Source organism: Canis lupus, chromosome 5 (assembly GCF_011100685.1).
Source record: "Canis lupus familiaris isolate Mischka breed German Shepherd chromosome 5, alternate assembly UU_Cfam_GSD_1.0, whole genome shotgun sequence".
Classification (NCBI taxonomy): Eukaryota; Metazoa; Chordata; class Mammalia; order Carnivora; family Canidae; genus Canis; species Canis lupus.
The window spans coordinates 47,419,626-47,443,896 of record NC_049226.1 but is presented as its reverse complement, the minus strand read 5'-3'; the positions used below and the strand labels follow the sequence as shown (position 1 = coordinate 47,443,896).

The 24,271-nt window shown below is 38.2% G+C and overlaps 1 long non-coding RNA gene across 4 annotated transcripts in view; it reads right to left on the bottom strand.

Moving 5' to 3' along the window:
* The window catches only part of LOC102152515, an 87,729-nt gene that overhangs the window by 57,997 nt on the left and 5,461 nt on the right, over positions 1 to 24,271 (bottom strand). The window contains exons 3-4 of one of the 4 annotated variants that reach the window (XR_005359675.1): positions 22,290 to 22,407; positions 21,141 to 21,250 (exon numbers count right to left, since the gene is read on the bottom strand). The exons of the other annotated variants lie outside the window; for them this stretch is intronic. This is a non-coding gene — a long non-coding RNA (uncharacterized LOC102152515). Of the gene's footprint in view, positions 1 to 21,140; positions 21,251 to 22,289; positions 22,408 to 24,271 lie in introns of those variants that run through there. 4 annotated transcript variants of the gene reach the window in all.

The following is a 24,271-nucleotide window of genomic DNA, read 5'->3' as shown; positions in this document are numbered from 1 at the left end:
GCCCCATCTGTTTTCAGTTTTATTGAGGGATCCCTTCAGAACGATTCCTGCTGCAGCATTAATATGGACCTCAGCAGGGACCCCCTTTTTTTACCCCGAGCTGCTATCTCAGGGTACAAAATGATGTGCTCCTGCTCCCAGAGATTTAATAGCAACAAGGCAGGTTTGTAATGTGCCTGTTGTCCCGTGCCAGTCGAGTTCTTCCCAAGAGCAGAGGGGTAGCTATGTGAAGCTAGCAATACTCTTCTCTGGAATGTCAGATCATATCCATTTTTTGCTTTACAACCCTGCAGAGAATTCTCCTCCCCTGCTTCTTGGTTTTTCTCAAACCTGTTGAGCCACTCCTGTGACATCTGCATCCTTCTATCCCAACCTCCTTGCCCAAGCAGATCTAACACAAATATCATCTAACACACTGAGCAATTACTATGTGCCTAACTGGGATCTAAGCAAAGTACCCCATTCAAACTTGTGACCAGCTATGGTAGGTATTTGCTATCAGTCCTTCTCAGTTCAGGAAACTAAGACTTCAGAGAGGTTAAGTAACTGGTGTGGAGTCACATTATTAAGAAATACTGGTGTTGGGATTTTTTAACACAAGTGGTTCAATTCTAGGGTTATGACCTTTTACAAATGTACTAGCCTACCTTGAAGTTTATGAACTTGATTCCTTTGGAATCTGCTCACCTCATAGCCACCCATATGCAAATGACTATCAACCCTACCTTGATAGTAGCCTATTAGGCACTGTAGTTGCAGTGCTTGGAAACTATAGTTTTCTTTTCTTTTTTTATTTTTATTTTTTAAAAGATTTATTTATTTATTTATTTATTTATTTATTTATTTATTTATTTATTTATTTATGATAGACACAGAGAGAGAGAGAGAGAGAGCACATGAGCAGGGGGAGGGGCAGCCGATGAGGGAGAAGCAGATTCCCCGCTGAGTAGGGAGTCTGACATGGGGCTCTATACCAGGATTGCAGGACTGTGACCTGAACCAAAGGCAAATGCTTAACCGACTAAGACACCCAGGCACACCAGAAAGTATAGCTTTCTATGAAAAGTACGTGAAACCTCAAAAGCTATTCTCCCCAAAATATTAATAGAACATTGCGAAAGAGCACTGCAAAAAATTGTGGTAATACTGGAACTGCTCAGCATTTTTATTATGTTGGAATGTATGCAGGTGATAAAATTGCTTAGGACTTAACACAGACACATACACGAGTACAAGTATAATGGGAAATCTGAAAAAGACAATGGATGGTATCACTGTCAATACCCTGGTTGTGATATTAAATTATAGTTTTATAAAATGTTATTGGGGGAAAGTGGGCAAAGTATGCAAGAGATCCCTCTATATTCTTTCTTAAAAGTGCATATGAATTTACAATTTTAAAAAACAAGTGAAATAAGAATATTGCAAAATAAAAATTAATACATGCTTAAATAAATGTTTACTAAATGTAATAATATATGTCAATTGGCAATGTAATAAGTCAATGGTTGCATCATTTTATATATATGTTTAAATCAAAAAGAAAATTATTTTTAACAATATTAATATTTTAAAAGTCCTTTCAAATTTTATGTGGTAGAAAAATTGTATGATTTTGGATGTGAGTACATTGTAATGTGTTTGGTATGATGTGGGTAGAGCCTTCAAAAGTAAGAATGTCTAAGGCCTATTAAGGTCTTGAAATGACCCTGTTTGTCACCCAGACCTCTTTTTCTACCTTCAATGAAGTATGATCTCTTGAAATGGACTCAATACTTACCATCTCTAAAACTAAGCTCCTTATCTCTACCAAATTACTATTTATTTCTATATTCTCTAAACGGCTAATGGTCCACAAATTGGCACAGTTTTCTGAAGGTAAATTTGGCAATATGTATCAAAAATCTCAAAATTCTACTACCCTACGAGGAAATGACAGTTCTCATTTTTGGAAGACTGGGGACCTCAGAGTGATGAGGTTGGGTGATTTTTATTATTTTCTTTATATTTTTCTGTATTTCCTACTTTCAATAATTGGGAGAAAAGGAAACTGAAAAAGGCAATTCTGATGTCATTAGCCATGAGAGGATTCCTTAATCTCAAATTCAGTGTCATTAATAGGACACATAAAAATCATGAAAAATGAAATAATACTAAAACAAAAAGTATAAACAAAAAAGAAAATTTCAAGTTGGTATTAAAAAGCTCAACTTCCTAGGAGTCAAAGGAATGCAGATGAAGATAATCATATTTTATCTAACAGATTGGTGAAGATCAAAGAAAATTACAATACCCAGGGTTGGTATGAATGTAGGAAGTCAGGTACTACTAATGGAAGTATAAATTTTTACAATCTGGGCAGCCCCCGTGGTGCAGCGGTTTAGCGCCGCCTGCAGCCCGGGGTGTGATCCTGGAGACCCGGGATCGAGTCCCACATTGGGCTTCCTGCATGGAGCCTGCTTCTCCCTCTGCCTGTGTCTCTGCCTCTCTCTTGCTCTCTCTGAATGAATAAATAAATATTTTTTATAAATTCTTACAATCCTTTAGTAGTAATTTGGTGATATGTACCAAGAACTTAAACAATTCTCTTACCCTTGGATCCAATAATTCTCTTTCTAAGAATTTGCCTAAGAATCCAGGATGTGCACAAAAATATTTATGCAGAATGCTGTAAAAATGTATATAGGAATGTTGTAGAGTTCTTTATAATAGAAAAAAAGAAAATAATCTAAAATGTCCAACATCAGGAGAATAGTTAACTATTATACATTAATATTATGGAGTACTACATAGCACATTAAAAATTATAACAGAGGAATATTTGAAGACATAGATTTTATACTGCTTGATAAAAAGGGGGGAAATCAGATTACAAAACAAGAACAATAAAATCCTATTTACATAAAATCCTATTTACCCTCTCTACATATATATAAACACATACTCACACATGAATATAGGAAATAGAAATTTTGGTTGTACACCCAAATGGTAAAGATAATTTTTCTGAATGTGGAATTAAGGAAGATTGTTCTCTTTGATTTGGCCTATTTTTATTAAGTAGGCTCCATGCTGAGTGCAGAGCTCAACATGGGACTTGAGCTCACTGTCCTGAGATCTAGACCTGAGCTGAGATCAAGAGTCAGATGCTAGGCAGTCCAGGTGGCTCAGTGGTCAGATGCTCAACTGACTGAACCACCCAGGGGCTCCTGATTTGGCCTATATTCTTAAAACAGAAACCCCTCAAAAGAAAATAATAACTACTTTTGAAATGAAAATAAAACCCAAAGTCTTCTAAAAATAAAAGAAATAAAATGTATGTTTAAGGCCCTCTGAAGCCCTCTGAATAGACTAGATCTTACCTCTGGAGAACAGTTAAAGACATAAGGTCAAAAGAACCCTAGATGTGCAATATACGAAATGGAGTTAATGGTGCCATTTTTTATTCACCATGCATGGGTGTCTGAAGATTAGAAAAGAACGTGGATTTAAAGAAGACACTTCAAAACCATATCTGTATTATTATTACTGTTATTATACTTGGCAATGTGTATATTTTCTATGAAAAAAAATGTGTCCCCAAGAAAATTTTTTTTTTGTTTAAGAAAACCATTTTTTTCCCTATAAACTTTGTTATACAATAGTGAGTTTGATAACCACATGGTCATCTCAATAAACGAGGAAAAAGCATTTGACAAAATCTAACACCTTTTCATGATAAAAATGCTCAACAAGGAATATAAGGGAAGTTCCTTAACCTGATAAAGAGTGTGTACAAAAACCTTATTTATGCCTAAATAAATAAGACATCCCATGAATTGGAAAACTTAGTACTATTCATATAGCAATACACCTCAAACTGATCTAGAATTCAATACAATCCTTATCAAAATTTCAGGTGACTTTTTTTGCAGAGATGGACAAGCTGACTCTAAAATTCATATGGAAATGCAAGAGGCTCAGAGTAGCCAAAATAAGTTTCAAAAGAAGAACAAATTAAAAAGACTCACATTTCCTAATTTCAAAATTTGCTACAAACCTACAGTAATCACAACAGGGTGATACCGGCATAGGAATAGACATATGGATCAATGGTATAAAATTAAAAGTCCAGAAATAAAAAAATTAAAAAAAATTTTTTTAAAGTCCAGAAATAAATATATACATCTATGGTCAAATGATTCAACAAGAGTATCAAAACAGGGCAGCCCGGGTGGCTCAGTGGTTTAGTGTCTGCCTTCAGCCCAGGGCATGATCCTGGAGACCCGGGATCAAGTCCCACATCGGGCTCCCTACATGGAGCCGGCTTCTCCCTCTGACTGTGTTTCTGCCTCTCTCTCTCTCTCTCTGTGTGTCTCATGAATAAATAAATAAAATCTTAAAAAAAAAAAAAGAGTGTCAAAACAATTCAATGGAGAAAGAATAACCTTTTAAACAAATGATGTTGGGAAAAACAGATGTCCACATGAAAAAAGAATGAATTTGGACACTTATCTAACATGATACACAAAAATTAACTCAAAATGGAAGAGCAAAAATTCTAAAACTCTGAGAAGCAAACATAAGTGTAAGTCTTTGAAATCCTGACGTAGGCAAGAGTATGAAACCAAAAGCACCAAAAAAATAAAATAAAATAAATTGGACTTCATTAAAATTAAAAATTTTTATGTGTCAAAGGACAAGTCATAGAATGGGAAAAATATTTGCAAATCATATATCTGATAAGGGTCTAGCATTCAGAATACATAACAAATGTTTACAACATAACTATCAAAAGACAACCCAATTTTAAAAAGGGAAAAGATTTGAATAGACATTCCTTCAAAAAAGATATGCAAGTGGCCAATAAGTACATGAAAAGATACTTAACATCATTACTTATAAGGGAAATGCAAATCAAAACTACAATAAGTTATCACTTCACACCCATAATAATGGTTTTAATAAAAAAGACAATAACAAGTATCGGTGAAGATATATAGAAACTGGAATGCTCATACATTGCTAGTAGAATGTAAAAAGGTATATTCACTGTGGAAAACTGTGTGGTCGTTCTTCAAAAAGTTAAACACAGTGCTACCATATGGTGTAGCAATGCCACTCCTAGGTTTACACTCAAGAAAACTGAAAATAGGGGCACCTGGCCGATTCAGTCAATAGAGCATACAACTCTTGATCTTGGGGTTGTGAGTTTGAGCCCCATGTTGGGCAGAGAAATTAGTTTAAAAAAAAGAAAATTGAAAATATATGTTCACACAACAATTTGTACATGGATGCCTGTAACAAGCATTCAGAATACTCAAGATGGAAACAATCCAAATGTCCATCCACTGATGAATGGATAAACAAAATGTGGTATAGCCATACAATGGAATATTATTCAGCTGTATGAAGGAATGAAGCACTGACTGATGCATGCTACAACATAGATTAACCTTGAAACATTGTTGTAAATTAAAGAAGCCAGACACAAAGCACGGTATAGTACATGATTCCAGATTTGACTATTCTGGACATTATATGTCCATATATAGAAACAAGGTTTCTTTTTTGTGCTGATGAAACTGTTCTGGATTTAGATAGTGATGAGGCTGCACAACCTTGTGAATATACTAAAAACCATTGAATTCTATGGTTTAAATGGTAGATTTTATGGTATGTAAATAATATCCTTAAAAAATAGAATGAGTCTGGGGCCATGTGCCAGTTTCAGCTGAACCAGACCCCCATTTTGGTGGGCAGTTGGCTTGGAAACTGTTGTTCCAATGAACTAGAGCCTAGAGCAATAGCCAGCTGTGCAGTTGCTAGGAAAGCCAGAGCAGTGTGTGTGTGTGTGTGTGTGTGTGTGTGTGTGTGTGTGTGTGTGTGTGAAGGGGTGGGCCTAGAACTGGCAACAAGGGAGGTCTGGTAACTTGCACAGCTCTGATTTCTTCTATACAGAGCAATAGATTTCCCTACATGCTCTAATCTTTCCCTCCTTGGTGTCACTTGATTTCTTAAAGATGAAGATCAGGACTTGGGTTGCTCTTCACCTACAGCATCAACCAGCCATTGCAGTCAACTTACACAATGCTTCCCATAATCACCTTTTCAATACTAATAGAAAGAGGTTTTAAATATTTTATTTTAGAATTTAGCCAATAAAGTTAAGTGTTTTTCACGAAAGTCAGCATTGGAGTGTTGTCATCCTCTCCTCCCTCAGAGTTTTGTCAATATTTTATCTTCATTAAATAGGCTAAAGATTTTCATATTTCCTAAGCTGAGCAAGCCTGAGGGGCACTGTCTCCCAATTCTCTTTAACTGTGAATCTTGCATGATTCTTTTTCTGTGAACTCTAGGCCTGGGGAAAGCAAGAGCTGGAGTAAGGTTTCACAGCCTTCCCTGCGTGGGTTAAGGATCACCTGTGATACTAATAATTGTTGTCTTTGGTAACTTCAACTTGAACAGTAACAAAAGGTATAAATCACCCCCAAGGCTCTTAATTACTCCCATTAACAGTTGCTTTGTTATCCTGGATGCAGAGCAGTTTCACTGCTCTGTGAGTACACACTGTGAGTACAGAGCTACAAGCCTGGCTTCAAGCCAGGAGTTAAAATAAGTTATGCTAAATGGATGGCTCAATTGTTCCCCTGGACTCTCTCTAGGTTTGGGGGATGTGGGCCTAAGCGAATGAACACTGTAGGAGTCCGGGGTCTGTGCATCTTCTACGAGTTCCTTAGGGTGTTGTGCTGCCTCTTGCCATGGTTATTTTATTTTTCTAATCTTTCTTAGTTTTGCTTCTAGCGTCAGTGTTTTCTTCCTCCCTCCCTCTCCTTTATCCTACCCTGTGCCACTACAAATCTTTCTCCTTTTTTTCCATGCATTTGATAACTGGCAAAAAATAGAGGTGTAAAATTTAGGAGGAAAATTTAAAAAAGGAAAAAGAAAAAAGAAAGCCACTCATCTGGGGCATTTGAGCTGAAAGTCTGGAGATTTTAAGTCTCCTCTTCAAAAAAAGGCACTCAGGTTACCTATATAGTCAGATTCCTCAGTGAGGAATTCAAGAAGCTCCATGATGGGGCCCCAAGTCCCTTCAGGTTCACACCCAGCTGCCATTATGAACTCTGATCCTTTAGAGCACAGGCTCTGGATACTCCTAGACGGCGGTCTGACCCAGCATGTTAACGTCCTTGCCATGTGACCCTGGACAGATCATTACACTTGCTTTGTGACCTTGGATAGATCATTTACACTTGCTGAGCCTCAGATTTCCCACACGTACCTACCTCACAGATCAGGAGGTTAAATGAGATACCTGACAATGCTTAACACGGTCAGCACAAAGTAAGGTCTTAAAAATGGAAGCTTCCACCTGATAATGGTGAGAATCTGAGAAGTATGCCCTTTGCTTTCAGCTACTAATTAATTTTTAAGATTTTCAGGTCAAGTACCCCAACTGTCTTTACCTGCGCCCTGCACCATGGCTCTAGCATCCTCTGTCTTCTCCATCTAGGCTCTCAAAGCTTGCATTGAACCTTTAAGCTGGATCTGCCTTCATTCTGCCTTGAATTCTGTCTCCCCCACTGGGATTTAAACTTTTTGAGAACAAAGATTATGCGCTGCATGTTTATGGAGTAAATAAATAAGTAATAAGAAAATGAGGGCAGCCCCGGTGGCTCAGCGGTTTAGCGCCACCTTCAGCCCAGGGCGTGATCCTGAAGACCTGGAATCGAGTCCCACGTCAGGCTCCCTGCATGGAGCCTGCTTCTCCCTCTGCCTGTGTCTCTGCCTCTCTCCCTCTCTCTCTGTGTCTCTCCTGAATAAGTAAATAAAATCTTTAATCTTTAAAAAAATAAATTAATTAAAAAAAAGAAAATGAATGATTATGAAGAAATACATGTCAAGTGAACATAGACCTTTCATTCATGAGAGACAGAGAGAGAGAGAGAGAGAGAGAGAGAGGCAGAGACACAGGCAGAGGGAGAAGCAGGCTCCATGCAGGGACCCCGATATGGGACTCGATCCCAGGTCTCCAGGATCACGCCCTGGGCTGAAGGTGGCGCTAAACCGCTGAGCCACCCGGGCTGCCCCTTGAACATAGACCTTTTAGAAATAATGAACCTTTTCCAGACATCTTGATATACCAAGTCTTGAAACTGCTACCTACTAAGAAATACCTCAGGAGCCTTAAAAAATTCATTTGGTAACAAAAAAGTATGCTCCTATTTTTTTTTCCTCCCTCAAAAATCTCCTTGTAATTTCCTTTCCATTGAATCAGCCAAAACCAGATTGCAGGACTACCTCTCTATCAGGAGCCAACCCCATCTTTCCTCGAGATCAAGGAATCTCCTTCTAACACATGATAAAGTCCAGGCTCTGTTAATGTAGTCAAAGAACTGAAAAGGAAGCAAATTTCAATCTCCTGTGTCTGTCTCTCTCTTTACACACACACACGTGCGCGCACGCGCACACAAACACGCACACATATAAGAAGTGATCAAAGTCTCAACAGTGTTTATATCTGGGTATTAAGAATTTGGATGATGTTCAATTTCTCTCTTTTTTCTTTCTGTCATTTCCAAGGTGTCTACAATAAGTATTATTGCCATGATAATTAGAAAAAAGTTAAACAAGAAAGAGTTCTATGGGAGGAAAATAAAGCCTCCTTAGAAATACATGCTAAAGTCATAAGCTCAGATTGTCTAGGACAATTCTAACTGAATACTGGATTTCACTGACTTCAAAGTACACTCTTTTCATCTGTGTTATGACAGTCTAGGTGAGATGCTCCTTTATAGGCTAGATTCATCTAGGAAAACAAGTTCGAGATAGGAGCCATGGGACCATAGTCCCAGCGTGCACAAGTCATTTGCATCCTGGTAGCCAAATGCCTGTTGCGGTTCCAAGTGCACTGGGAACATTGAAATAAAGCTCTTCCAAAGTCAGGTATCAACGTACACGGTTAAAATAAACAGCCGGCATGATCCTATCTTCACTATCATCATTATTATTACCACCAATGTTTATGGAACTCTTACCACTTGCCAGAAACAGCATTAAATGTCTGCATTATCTTATTAACCTCACAACAATCCTGAGGTAGAAATTATTACTGTTTTCTTATTTAACCGAGAAGGAAGCAGAAACTTAGAAAGTTTATCATCACAGAAAACATTCACTTTACCATATTCTACTTTAAAGCAGCTCATGTGGGATGCCTGGGTGTCTCAGTGGTTGAGCATCTGCCTTTGGCTCGGATTGTGATCCCAGGTTCTGGGATCAAGTCCCACATCAGGCTCCCCACAGGAAGCCTACTTCTCCCTCTGTCTATGTCTCTGTCTCTCTGTACCTCTCATGAGTAAATAAATAAAATCTTTAAAAAATAGAGAAGTTCATGTGAGAAAGATATATAGAAAACTGGGTGAAGAATCTAGTCTTTGGAAAGAAAAAGACAGGTGGGGGAAGGCTGCCAATCTAAAGTAAGTAAAAACATGTATGTGCCTCTGCAGCCCAGAAACAAGACCCATTAAGTGTGATGGGGGACATAAAGACCACAGGATAATTTTTTTGCACTTGAAGGTCAATATTTCTAAAATGTGTAACCTGATCAGAACTCGGGACTGCATCCGTACACATGGAGTAGAGACTGGCTCCAAGCTGCATGGCAAAGATCTTGAGTTAGCATGCTATCCTAATTATTCAATAGTTCTTTTTCTAATAATTAAATTATTATTTTAAAAGGGATAGCTTATCTGAGATCTCTTGTGTCCCTTTAATAGGCTTTACTTTTGTTGTTGTATAGTTTTATTGCATTGCTTAGGCTAAAGTTAAGCTGTAGTTCAGTTTAAATGCTATATGTTACAGGCAAGTTGCTTACAATATATAGTCTCAAGAATTTTTGGAAACTTATCTTTAGATGTTATTTGTACAAAATAACAGCCTAGAGTTTGGTCCTCTGGGCGTAAAAGACAAATAAAGCTTCCTGTAGCTTGACAACTTATAAAAATTAACTCTGCCACAAAAGAGGTGGGTGGAAAAGGCTAAGAAGTCTATTCCTAGTTCTGGAATAGAAAAACCAGAGAAGGTTGTAACAATCTAGACAGTATAAGACTATGATCAGGAAAAATTCAACATTTCTAATTTAGAAGTGGCAAGTTACAGACTGAGAGAAAGTTTGCAAAAGACACTCTGATAAAGGATTGTTATCCAAAATATACAAAGAACTCTTATAACTCAACAATAAGAAAACAACCTGATTAAAAAATGAGCCAAAGACCTTAACAGACCACTCACCAAAGAAGATATACAGAAGGCAAATAAGTATATGAAAAGATGCTCTACTTCATAGGTCATCAGGGAAGTAAGAATTAAAACAAGAATGAGACACCACCACACACCTCTTAGAACAGCCCAAACCCAGAATGCTGGCAACACCAAATGCTGGCAAGGATGTGGGTTGACAGAGGCTTTCATTCATTGCTGGTGGAAATGCAAAATGATACAGTCACTTTGGAAAACAATTTGGTAGTTTCTTAAAAAAAAAAAAATTAAGCATACTCTTACCATATGACCCAGAAATCATGCTCCTTAGTATTTAACCAAAGGAGTTGAAAACTTATGTCCATACAAAAACCTATATGCAGATGTTTATAACAGCCTTATTCATAATTAATAAAACTTGGAAGCAACCAAGATGTCTTTCATTTTTTTCAAGATGTCTTTCAATAGATAATTGATAAACTGTGGTACATCTAGACAATGGAATATTATTCATAACTAAGAAGAAATGAGTTATCAAGCCATGAAAAGACATGGAGAAATCTAAAGGCATATTAGTAAATGAAGGAAGCCAATGTGAAAAGGCTATACATTATGATTTCAACTATATGATATTCTAGAAAAGGCAAAAGTATGGAGACAGTACAAAGATCAGTGGTTGCCAGGGATTAGTAGAGAGAGAGAGATAAATAGGTTAGCAATGAGAATTTTTAGAGACTATTCTGTATGATAGATATACTACAATGGTAGCTAACTGCTATTATACATCTGTTAAAACTCAAAGAATGCATAACACAATAAGTGAATCCTCATGTAAATTATGGACTTGGGTGATAATGTGTTGGTGTAGTAGGTTCATTGATTGTGGCAGGAGAGGCTGTGCATACGTAGGGACAGTGGAAATATGGGAATATATGGGAATTTTGTGCTTTCCATTCAGTTTTGCTGTGAACCTAAAACTTGTTTAAAAAATAACATTGGGGCAGCCCAGGTGGCTCAGTGGTTTAGCACTGCCTTCGGCGCAGGGCATGATCCTGGAGACCCGGGATCGAGTCCCATGTCAGGCTCCCTGCATGGAGCCTGCTTCTCCCTCTGCCTCTCTCTCTCTCTCTCATGAATAAATAAATAAAGTCTTTTTAAAAAATTTTTAAAAAATAACGTTTATTTTTAAGAAAAGAAAACTGTGTGTGTGTAATCATTATCACCATCTGCTTTATTTACAAGATTAACAAGAGGCAAAATTGTGAAACTGTAGCAGGTTTATCCCTGGGATTTCCTGAGTTCTACTTTGAGTCCCTGTTCCCCATGCAAAAGTTCAGGAGCTTCTCTACCACATGCTAAGTACAGTGTTTTAAATTCATAGGACAGCAGGGAACCAGTCCTGCCCTCATAAAGTTTTCAATTCAAAGGGAGGCATTAAACAGATATGTATAATAACTACACAGAAAGCTGATTGAGTTGTGATAAGTGCACTGAACAACATTAACAAGATCAAACCAGTCAATGGACTCAGGGACAACTTCCCCGAAGAAGAGATTTAATCTGCAACATTAAGGTTCATTAGAAGCTAGGCAGAGTAAGGTATATTCTCAGGTTGTGGGGTACGGTTGGATGGAAAGAAGCTGGGCATAGGAAATACCACAAAGACAGGCTCTGAGAGAGGAGAGCCATGGGGCAAGAGGGAGAAACTGAAAGGCCCAGATGACTGCAGCACTTAGAGTATGATAGGTGGGTAGAGATATAGCTGGAGAGATGGCTGGGGGACAGATTGTATTCAAACTATCCTAATAGCAAGGGTCAGGCACTGAAGGATTTTAAGCAGAGGGTAATGGGGTCTTATCTATCATTTTATTTTTAGAACCTAACTCAGTGCTTAAAACATCATGGGTGGCCCAATAAACATTTGAGAAAGGAAAGATGGAAGGAAAAGAGAAAGAGATGGGCACACTCATCTACTCAATTATGTGTTATATAATAAGTAGAATTCCGGTTGTCTGGAATTGGCAATGCATTTGCTCACATAATTCATTTTCTGAGTGAAACTGTGGTTATAATCATCACTATCATCTGTTATTATTCAAAGAATCATTTTCTTCTTAAAAATCCACAATATGTTTTAAAATTTTTTATTATAATTTCAAATCAGAACATCCTCTTGTCAATATTCTGTGTCCAAGATCTGGGGGTCACTTTACTTTCCATGTTTGCCATACCTGAAAATTTATGTGTACTTCTTGATGAGAGATATAAAACTCAACAGCAACTTTACTACTAATGATGAGAGGTATTGGTTTTTATTTGAAACCACTGCTCTTTAATGACCTAAGTAGCTTTAGCACTTTTCTTAGGCTAGACAAAGGAATATTGATTTTCCCTTCCTCTTTTTTTTTTTCCTGCTAGAGAAATCTTGCAAAAGGAGTAACTCAACAAACCTGGCTCTTTTGGCATTTTCTCCAATGGCTCAGCTGAGATTCCAAAGTATATAGAAATTCTAAGAATGAAGTGTTATCCTAGTTGGCAATGCTATCCCAAAGGTAATTTACTCCTGTTCAGAATCTAAGAGAAGTCCCTTCTACTGTTTTGTGTAATGTCCTCTTCAAACAGATAGAAAGTATAATCAAGTCTCATTTAAGTAAGGAGAAATTACTTCCTCAAAATATGAGATATGGGAGGGAAGTAGAGGAGGTAGCCATACTTACAAATTGAATAAAGCCAAGACAGTTGGAATGAAGATGTTCCTTAGGACCCTGGACAAATATGAAAAAGGAAAAAAGGAAGCAGGACAGCAAACTGAGGAGGCCTCAGACAGCTATCCCCCAAAGTGCCCAGGCTTTCTGGCAGCACTGAGCTGGGCTCCCTGAAGACTGTGGACAACATTTCCTCTTGTATTCCCAGAACTCAGGGGGGTGTCTACCCTAAGGTAGATGGTTTATAAATGTATGCTGAATGGAATGGATGGAAGAAACAATGAGTGGATAAATGACTAAATAAACAAAAACAATACAGCCAATATATTTAGGCTGCTACATTTTGGAAAGGGGACAAATAATCACCATGTTGACATTACTTGATCATGCTAGGCTGTATTCAACAGGGCTGGTTAGGATGTACCTGTGTGTATGGGGGCTGAGGAGGGTATATGGAGTGAAGGGAAGAGCATTCTGAAAACACTTTAGGTTATAGGTTACAAACTACTGCCCATGAGCCAGTCACCTGTTTTGGAAATGAAGTATTATTATTTTTTTTATTTTTTAAGCCTTTACTTCTTTTTTAAAAATTTACTGAGAGAGAGAGAGAATGCAAGTAGAGGGAGAGGCAGAGGGAGGGGCTCTTCAAGCAGATTCCCCAATGAGCATAGAGCCCAATGTGGGGCTTGATCTCACGACTCTGAGATCATGACCTGAGCTGAAACCAAGAGTCTGATGCTCAACAGACTCAGCTACCGAGACACCCCTAAGATTTTATTTTTAAGTAACCTCTACCCCCAACACGGGGCTCAAACTTACACCCTTGGGATCAAGGGTTGCATGTTCTACCAACTGAGCCAGCCAGGAGCCCCAAATGAAATTGTATTAGACAACAGTGACACCCAGTCCTTTATGTGTTGTTTATGTCTACTTTCAGCTATAATGGTAGAGTTGAGTAATTGCAACAGAGGGCACATAATCAGAATCTTAAAATATTTGCTATCTGGACTTTTACCAAAAATGGCTGCCCATACCTGCTTTAGGTCAAACACAGAAGAGGATCAAATCCAAGGAGATCTAAGCAGGCAGGATTTGGTGTCACGGGATTCTCAAGAGAGTTAGAGTATGAGACTAAATATTAGACACATAAAATTCTACAATTGGAAGGGACCTCAGATTTCACTGGATCAGTCTCCTCAACTTTAGAAGAAAAGATTTTGGTTCAGAGAGGAAAAACAACTTGCTAAATGTCCCGTAGTCAGTAGAAGCTCTAGGTTAGAAGAGACCAGGTGAACTACCAGGTGTGGACTGTAACCAGATGTTGCTTAGAGGTCCAGGGTGAGTTTATTTCCTGACTACAGCAGAAACACAATTCCTGGGATCACATCACATCTTGGGGCCCAGGGACACATGACTATTCATCTAAGAAAAAGGCAGATCGAGGTGAAGAAGGGAGAGGACTTCTTCCCCAAATTTCTTTTTAATTTTCTGGACTTATGGTTGATTTTATCATTAAATATGTGAGGGCCAATGCCACTCAACTCAAAATTAACATTACAAGAAACTTGGGGAGGCTAAGAAGCACCTGGAAGATGAGTGTGTGTGTTGCTTTTTTTTTTTTTTTTTTTTTTAACTTATCCAAGGAGCCTCATGGAGGAGCAGTTTTGACAGGTCTCATTAAGCACTCTGTCAATTGGTAATACCTACTCCTAAGGCTTTCCAAAACATAACATTCTGGGTAAATAATTAAGTAAAGACATTATCAACCAGGCTTGGAGCCACTCTAACACAGCCCATGTTGAAGAAAACAACAGTTTCTCAAACTCCAGAGAAACTCGAGGTCCTGAAAGGTTAACTAAATCCCAGACATGTTAAAGCAATGCTTCACTAGTCATGGTCTAGAAAAACATACCTCTGTGGTGTGATACTTGCCCACCAAGTATCACTAGCTAAACAAACTATGCCACAAACTTGCAGGCCAAGAAAGAGTTCACTAAAGAACTGGTCTGCTTTCCTGTGGAGCCTCTATCCTTAGGAAATGGTATCTGTGGAAGAGACAGAAGAGCTCACGTGGCCGGTCCCTTTTTCTATTAGGTAAGGAAACCAAGGCCCAGAGAGGCACTATTGCCACAGGTCACAAAACAAAACAGTTTCAGAATTCTGGCCTCTTTTCAGCATACCACCCATAAGAAAGCCTAGCAAATAATAAGCATTCCATAAACATTTGCAAAAATGAATGAATCAATTAATAAACTCAACAACTGCACTCTCTGAATGCCTTATATGCTCTGTACATAGTTTTAAGCTCTGGGAATAGTGTTGAACAAGATCACTACCATCATAGAGTTCACATTGGTGGGTGTGAGTGTGTGTGAGGAGGAAGAGGAGGAGGAGTAGTCTTCATTGTAATCATCATCATAGTAGTAGTAGGGCAATTGGAGTAATATATGATGCGGAGCAGATAAATAATTATAATAACTGATATTTAATGAACCTTTACTATATGCCAGCCAGATACTGTTCTAAGCATTTTGTCTTAGTCAATTTGGGTGGCCATAACAAAATACCATAGACTGGGTGGCTTAAACAACAGACTTTTATTTCTTGAAGTTTGAGGCTAAGAAGTCCAAGACCAAGGTACTAAATAATTCTGCTCCCCAGTGAGGGCCCTCTTCCTGGCTTGCAGCCTTCCCACTATGTCCTCACAATGTAGAAATGGAAGAAGCTCTGGTCTCTCTTCTCCCTCTTATAAGGACACTAATTCCTAATCCCATCATGGGAACTGCACTCTCATAGCCTCATTTAAACTTAATTATTTCCCAAAGGTCCACCTCCATCATATTGGGAGGTCAGTGCTTCAGCATAGGAATTTGGGATGGACACATTCAGTCCATAATAGCACTGTATATAAACCAACTCCTTTAGGACTCTCAATAACAAGAGCTACTCTTATGCTCCTATTTTACAGATAAGGAAACTGAAGTGCAGAGAGGTTAAATGGCTTGCCCAAGGTCATATAGCTATAAGTGGCAAAGCCAGAATTCAAATCTAGACAGTCTGGGCTCCATAGTCCAAAGTCTCATCCAAATCAAGGGAGTAAAGAGTGACTGAGTAAGTAAATAGACAGTGAATAAAGAAATTAATCTAATTCTTCATTGTGAACACTTCATAGGAAAACAAATTATCTTTCACAAAATTGGTCTTTGGAAGTTATTTGTAAGTAAATTACAGATGTTCCTCAACTTATTTTTTAAAGATTTTTATTTATTCATGAGAGACACAGAGACATAGGCAGAAGGAGAAGTAGGCTCCCTGCAGGGAGCTTGATATGGGACTCAATCCCAGGACCCAGGATCACTCCCTGAGCCAAAGGCAGATGCTCAACCACTAAGCCATGCAGGTCCCCGATGTTCCTCAGCTTATAGTGGGGCTACATCCTGATAAAGCCATTGTAAGTTGAAAATGCATTTACTATACCTAACATACCAAGCACCATAGCTTAGTCTCATCTATCGTAAATGTGCTCAGAACACTTACATTGGTGTACAATTGGACAAAAATCATCTAACACAAAGCCTATTTTATAATAAAGTATTGAATATTTCATGTAATTTATTGAGTACTGTACAGAAAGTGAAAAACAGAATGATCATATGGGTACAGAATGGTTTAAGTGTATCGGTTGTTTACCTTTGTGATCACATGCCTGAGCGGGAGCTGCAGATTGCTCCCACTGCTCAGCAACACCAGGGAATATCTTGCCGCATATTGCTAGTCCAGGAAAAGAACAAAATTCAAAATCTTAAGTATGGTTTCTACTGAATGTGTACTGCTTTTGCACCATCATAGACCATCTGTATGAGAAATTCTGACCATGGGAACTCTTTTTAAATCTTATTTGAAAAAAATTAGACACATAAAGAGGGGTTCTTTAAGTTTATATATGTGCAAACTTCTTTCCTCAGGTGACAGTTTTTAGATTATAAATCTAAACATCATGAAAATAGACAATATTTAGTAAGCCTTATCACATGTCAGATACTAAGTGCTCATTTTAACTCAGTTGATCCTTATATCCACACCAGGAAGCAGGTACCATTTTCATCTTAACTTTATGGATGAAACAAGGAGGCACAGAGAGGTTAATTACCTTTCCCAAGGTCACAGAGCTAATAAAGTGGCAGAACTAGAGTCTAAACAGGCCAACCCAGTCCAGAGACTAAGAAACACTCCCCCTAGTCTCTCTATTTTTATTTAGGGCCATGTTTCTCAACCTGGCTTCCTGTTGGCTTCACCAGGGGAGCTTTTAAAAAATGCTGATGTCGGGATCCCTGGGTGGCGCTGTGGTTTAGCGCCTGCCTTTGGCCCAGGGCGCTATCCTGGAGACCCGGGATCGAATCCCACGTCGGGCTCCCGGTGCATGGAGCCTGCTTCTCCCTCTGCCTGTGTCTCTGCCTCTCTCTCTCTCTGTGTGTGTGACTATCATTTAAAAAAACAAACAAACAAACAAACAAAAAAAAAACTCCATTCCAATTCTGATGTATGATAAGAGTCCAAATACAATGACTTAGAACCTGTAATTGACTCAAACCCCTCTAGGTTTTGAGCTTTCTACCCAAAACCAACATCACAACAATCTCCACCCTCTCAATGGCATCTGTGACTTCCAGTGACAGTCCACAGCTCAGGGTGGCGATGCTGGCTTCCTTCCAAAAATTTCTATGGATCCTGGAGACTCTGGTTTTTCTGAACCTCCAGGTCCATCTGTTGGGTCTTAGCACTACTACCTAGAGGGAGGATCAAGAGGGAGCAAGGCTGTTATATTCCAATTCACTCCTAGTGAAGAACAGCTCTCCTTTATTGTGTCAGGAGCTCCACCAGGCGCTTAACATACACTGTTACCACTCTCCACTCCTAGGATTTGAGGGGGGCCAATAATAGGACCCTTCTTCTTTCTATATGATTTCTAAACCAGTTGAGATAAGCAAAGGAGTTACACAGATGGAGATCAAAATGTTAGCTTTATTACAGATAAAGGTTGCTTGAGAATATGGGGTAGGTGGAGCAACAATGAATATACTACACCCCAGAATTATACATTGAGCAGAAGTTTAGCAGATGGACAGATGTAAGCGAACCTGGAAGAGACTCCACTGGTGCTGTAATGCATGTTTATAAAGCATGATTGAATTGTAAGATATTATTACCAAAATAGAAACTGCACACTGACTACCTTACTCAGTGCAGGCACTATGCTTAATTATTATTAAATCTACTACACAACAACAAACTAAACGCAAAGTCATTTATAAATTTACCTCAATTTACATGTAGCTACTATGTGCAACATTTTCCCACACCAACCCCACAGAAAAGTGGAAGAGATTTTATTGTATTTCCATCTTTTATACTGTACTTATGGGCGACATATGCAAGACACCTGTGAGAGGCATAGCCACAGCACACCCCACATGGGCATTACAAGCCATTTACATTAGATTTTCCTGTTACAGTAGCTGCAGGCACGTAAAATGTTTATTACTGTTATATTGCCGTTGCTTTCATTCTACATATACCTGCTGCTGAGCATCTGGTCTTCTGTTGAAAAGAATGGGAGTGTGTTGATGTTTTCCCTAGAACTCCAGTTTTCTTTAACCAGACACTGGCTCTCCATGGCCTTCTTTGCTGGCTAGTCTCAGGGCCCAGAGAGAGTCAATCACTTTGGTATAAGCTGAACAAAGAGAAATCATGACAAAGACTGCTTTTGCATTAAACTAATAGTCCAACAAAAGCAGGTCTTTTTTTTTTTTTTTTAAGATTTATTTATTTATTTATTTATTTATTTATTTATTTATTTGAGAGAGTGAGAGAGCTAGAGAGAGAGAGCAAGAGCAAGCTGGGGGAGGGAGGGAGAGGAACAAACAGCCTCCACACTAAGCGTAGAGTCCTATGAGGGGTGGATCTCCGGACCTTGAGATCATGATCCGAGCCAAAACCAAGAGTTGGGCCATCCTGATGCCCCCAAAACCAGGTCTTTTTAATTCTGAGGTAATCACTCTTTGAAGAACAGTCCATGAAGTTTTTTCCCAGGCTTACTACTGAGATGGTAATTACAACCCAGATCAATCTATCTTCTCCCATACCCAAGCCACTACATACATCATCAGGACTATTTTTGGTGCATTAACTGCTTGCCATTTGTCTGAACAACCCTTCAGTTATCTAATCATTGTCTTCAGAGATCTTAAGCAAGTAGACAAGCCTGTATGTTAGGTTAAACAATAAAACAAAAGTTAAATATGGTAATAGGTGATCATATATATTTAGTATATTGGGAAGTTGTCTGGACTTAGACTTTGTTGGGTGAGAGGACTGGCTTTCTCTTACCAGCTTTGGTCACATCACTTGATTTCTTTGTCTATATTGTATAATCGAGAAAGTTTGTGTGGTGGTTAAGAGGCTGGGCCTCAAATTCAGGCATGATTGTGAACCTCAACTGCCATTTACCAGCACTATGACTTCAGATAACTTACAAAACAATTCTGTGCCTCCAATTCTTCATCTGCAAAGGGGGATCTGCTACAGAGGATGACTGTGAGGATTAAACATGATATTCATAAAGCACTCAGCAGAGTGCCTAGACCATAGTAGGTGTTCCCTAAGGGGCAGCTGTTATTATTTTCAAGTTAAAAAGCCTCTGTGAAACCACTGGTAAACTACTATGATTATATAATCAATTGTCAAATGGGTGGTGCTAATGATTGGTAATTTCAGAGTTGAGGGGTAAGGTGCTCTCTATGGGAAGGAATATAGTGAGCTTGGCTTTGAAGAAGGCCTAGAGTGGGTGGGTGGATGGGGGTGACAAAGACATGAAAGAAAGGAAATTGGCTTAATCAAGGGCAAGGAAGCAGGAATGTGCATGGAATAATTTATGAACAGCAGCTTGTTGGAGGAAAAGATTCAATTGGGGTGGGAAGAGGAGAGGAATAGGTAGTAGAAAATAGGATTGGTAAGGAATACTGGGAAAGCCCTTCCAGAATAACAAGTTTTAATAATCCTAAGGCAGTTGTATACATTTGAATGTTTTTGAGTAGTGAGAAGATATGAAAGGAAGATTATCCTGGTGGTAATGGATAAGACAAAATGAATATCTCGGAGGTTCCTTTATTCTATTTTATTGGTGAACAAGACCTTTTAACCTTTGATGAGATTTGGGGGCCTAACAATGATATATAAAAAATTAACTTTCCCAGGTTTTGTTCCTAACTTAGTGAAACATTAAATATTGTGATAGCTAACATATATATATAGTTTTTTATACTTATCGTAATTTTAAGTGGCCCATAAATGGTGGTCATAAAAGAATAAAATCTCAGGATGCTTTCACCATGGGGAGTTGTCTAATAGGGTCACAAAAAAATAACTTTGCTGTGACAACTTTGAGGTAGTATGTCATAATCTTTTGGAGTAGTATTTTACTCTAGAAGTTTTTCCCTTACTGACAAAAATTAGAAAATAGTAAATTGGGAACAGCAGGGATTAGAATACAACTCATAAAGATTTAAACTGATGTTGGACAAATTATAGACAACATGAAAATTCTCTAAAATAATTTTAAAGACCCAGGATCAGGAGATAACTTTTCAAATCTGACTTATACAGGACAGAAAAGAGAATTAGAAGGGAACATGTAATCACAATGACAAAAGAGAAGATCTGAACAGGAAAATTTTCTACTGAGGAGGGATTAGTCAATACCAGAACCAGAATGCATATTAATTATGTCTAAATAATATAGATGACAGCAAAAGCTACTATTTATTGAGCAAAAAGGTAAGGGCCAGGCTAGAAGCATTTGTTCTTATTTCCCTCTGATAACAACTTATTACCTGCATCTTACCAGTTAGGAAATTGAGATTTACTGTGACTTGATAACTTGTCCAAAGTCACACAGCTAATGAATGCAGGACTGAGCTGAGATTTAATGGCAGCTCTGCCTGACTTCCTAAATCAGGCTCTTTCTATTGTACCCACACAAATATGTAGCAGGTATTCATACACACACACACACACACACACCTGCATGTGTGCACACACACAAGTACACATATTTCCTGAAGTTGAATAAATGCAATTAGCATGTGTAACATAAGGAGTCAATACTTATCCATTGATTTTTATTATTTAATTATAAGACCTTAAGTTTAAAGAATGAGTTGTTAAGGAGGATCTAAATTGAATGGTTCTAGGTGATGTCAGCAAGCAGTGAGAAGCCTCTCAAGGGGCATGCCAGATATGTTGTAGCCCTTCAGGAGGAGAATAAATAAGTGAGCACCTTGGATTAGTCTTCTGACACTTTTCTCATACTATTCACATATGTCACAATGCCCCATATAGTCAGCAGGGTAGGTATTATTTTCTCCTGTTATATGGAGTCCTAGAAGTTAAGTGGCTTCCCAAGGCCATATAGCTAGTATATGGCAGTGCTGGGATTCATAAGAGGTCTTCTGACTCCAGATCTGGACTCCCCCCATTACAACACAGCTGCTTCTAGAAGGTGCATCAACTGAGTATTTTAAATGTGAAACCTGGGTTTAAATCCCCTGTGGCAGAGGGATTAAGCCCTAATGATGTTCAGTTTTCCTGTAAGTAAAAATACAAACAATAGATTGATGTGAAAACCAGATGAAAGAAAAGAAAACACAGCTCAAATTACTTCAGTCATGTATATTAGAGCCTGAGCTTTCTTTGGATAATTTATGCAAAAGAAGTTGCTAAGTACCCACTCTGCACCAGGTATGTGCTGGGTGCTGGAGACACAAAAATCTTTGAAATTTTCGTGCTGACCACAGTTGCAGTCAATTTCAGTAATACATATATATGATATGAATGGGAGAGATAAGAAGCAGATGAATGAATGAACAAACTAAACCTAGATGAGAAAGAAGAATTTTTAATCTTGTATATCAAAATTCATTCACTGAACAATCATATTGAGTTCCTGCCTCGTGCACTATTCTGGGTGTCCTGGGAGACACAAGATTAAACAAAATATATGTTCTATCCCCAAAGAACAGTATGGTATATTGGTAAGAACATAAGATTCAGTCAGAAGAACTATATCTTGAAACTCCATTCTACCAGCTAACTAAATAACTTTGAATACATTTCTGAGCCTCAGTTTTCCCATCTGTAAAGCGAAGATAGTGCTGACCTCTCATGATTATTGAGAGGTATAACATTTATAAAAGTGCTTTGAAAATTGTTACATAATGTTGTCATTATTACAAAAATATTCCAAAAATATTTGCTACTAGCTATCAAATACAAGGTTTATTGAGGTACCTGGAGAATTGCTTTAATTCCCTGCTTTGCTTTCATGGTGGAGCCTTGGCTTAATGTCAGTTGTGATGGGATAAATGTGATCTCTGTTACCATCCATTATTTCCTTCTTCCTTGAAATCTACTCAAGAAAATTATAGAAGCAAGTTGTTCTAAAGGGCATGTTAAGTAAAAGGAGATGTTTCTGCTAATAAAACACAAAGGACCACTAACAAGTGAGTTTTTTGTTTAATGGTAAAACTAATAAGTAGTAAGTTAGTTAGTTGTTTAAAATAACATTGGGCTACAGCATTTCTGTGTCTTTCTGCCTTTGTTTCCAGTTCTGGGTTGCATCAAGTCAACTAATGTGTATCAGTCACTCATCATGTGCTATAGTGGGGACTACTCCCTTAAGTAAGCCATGATCCTTGCCTTCAAGGATCATGCATGTGAGACAGATATGAATATAAATAATCATAATACAGTAGGATCACTTTACAATACAGGTATGGACAAATCATCATAGCAAAAAGAGGTATGATTGATTAGCTTTTTTCATGAAAAGCAGGGAAGCTTTTATGGAGAAGGTGACACCTGAGAGGGCCTTTATATAAGAATAGGAACTCAGCAGATCTTGAAAACAGAAGAGCACTCCACATAGAGAAAACAGCGCATACAAAGGTAAAAAAGAAAAGGGGATGTATGGCATATTTGGAGAACAGAGATTATGTTAGTATTGTTAATATACATAAGTTGTGTGAGAAGTGGTTCAAGATGAGGCTGGAAAGGTAGGTTAGAACCAAATTATGATAGGCATGCCTAAGGATTTGGGACCCTAACTTACGAATCATGCATCTCCCATATCTATCAGAGTTCCTAGAGGTAAATCCTCAATATATACTTGTTGAATGAGAAAACTATGGTTAGTTATAGTAACTGAAATTTATCTAACTATCCCAACTGTCTATCCCTTTAGATTTTAGAAGAAGGAAAAAACTCTGTAGGAAAAAAAGAAGTCTCATTGGCTCATTGGGAAAGAAAAGAAAGAAAAAGAAAAGTGAGGGGTGAAGGTGCAGATGGTGCAAAATAAAGCCACCAAAACATAATGACATGAGAATTGTTGCTCCACTCCTGGGTTGGAACTCTTGCCTTACTATTTACTATCTGTGAAAACTTTGACAAGTCAAGTAATTACCTGAGCTTCAGTTTCTCCATCAGTAAATGTGAGTAATACAGAGTAATTTTTACTAACCTATAGCATTGTGTGAAGGATCAAACCTGATTTCTATGCTCTTTAGAAGTCACAAAAATTATGCACATTTCGGGCAAACCTGAGGTCATTTATGTGAAGTTAAGGGTCTCTGGGTGGAGGAGTATTGGGTAGAAAATTACGTATAGTGTAGAGACACGGAACCTGACAGCCCAGGATGACTGATTCCAGTTTTCAAGAGCAGTGAGAGCCTTGCTAACACCGGCAAATGATTGCCATTTCCTTTGTCAGGCAGTGACAGGAGTTAGTTGACCTGAAAATTCACTAATAGTTCCATTAGAGAGGCCTTGGAAGTAGCCATCTTTTTACTCATCCTGGTCAATTAACAATGAATTAATGCCAGACATATTTTCAGTTGAGCTGAATGGTAATTTCCCCCCATTTTGCTAAAAATATCCTCTTACAAAGGGAAAGCTAGCCAGCAAATATCCTGCTTTTCTTTCCAAGATTACTTTGAAGGGTTTCTAAAACAATGTCAGCTCTAGGCATTGATGAGGTAGTAGGTCAAACCCTGAATTTGACATAGGAGACCTAAGTTCAAATACCAGTATCTCTACATACCAGCTGTGTGTTCTTTGACAATAACTAAAATTTTCTGAAGCTCAGTGTTTTCAGATGTGAATTAAAAGGGTAGAGATGAATGCTTGAGTCCCTTTCAGTGATAACAATTATATGAGAACATTTAAAAATGGTTTTAGGCATGTTGGTGGAATGGTAACCTGACCTTGGGAGTAGG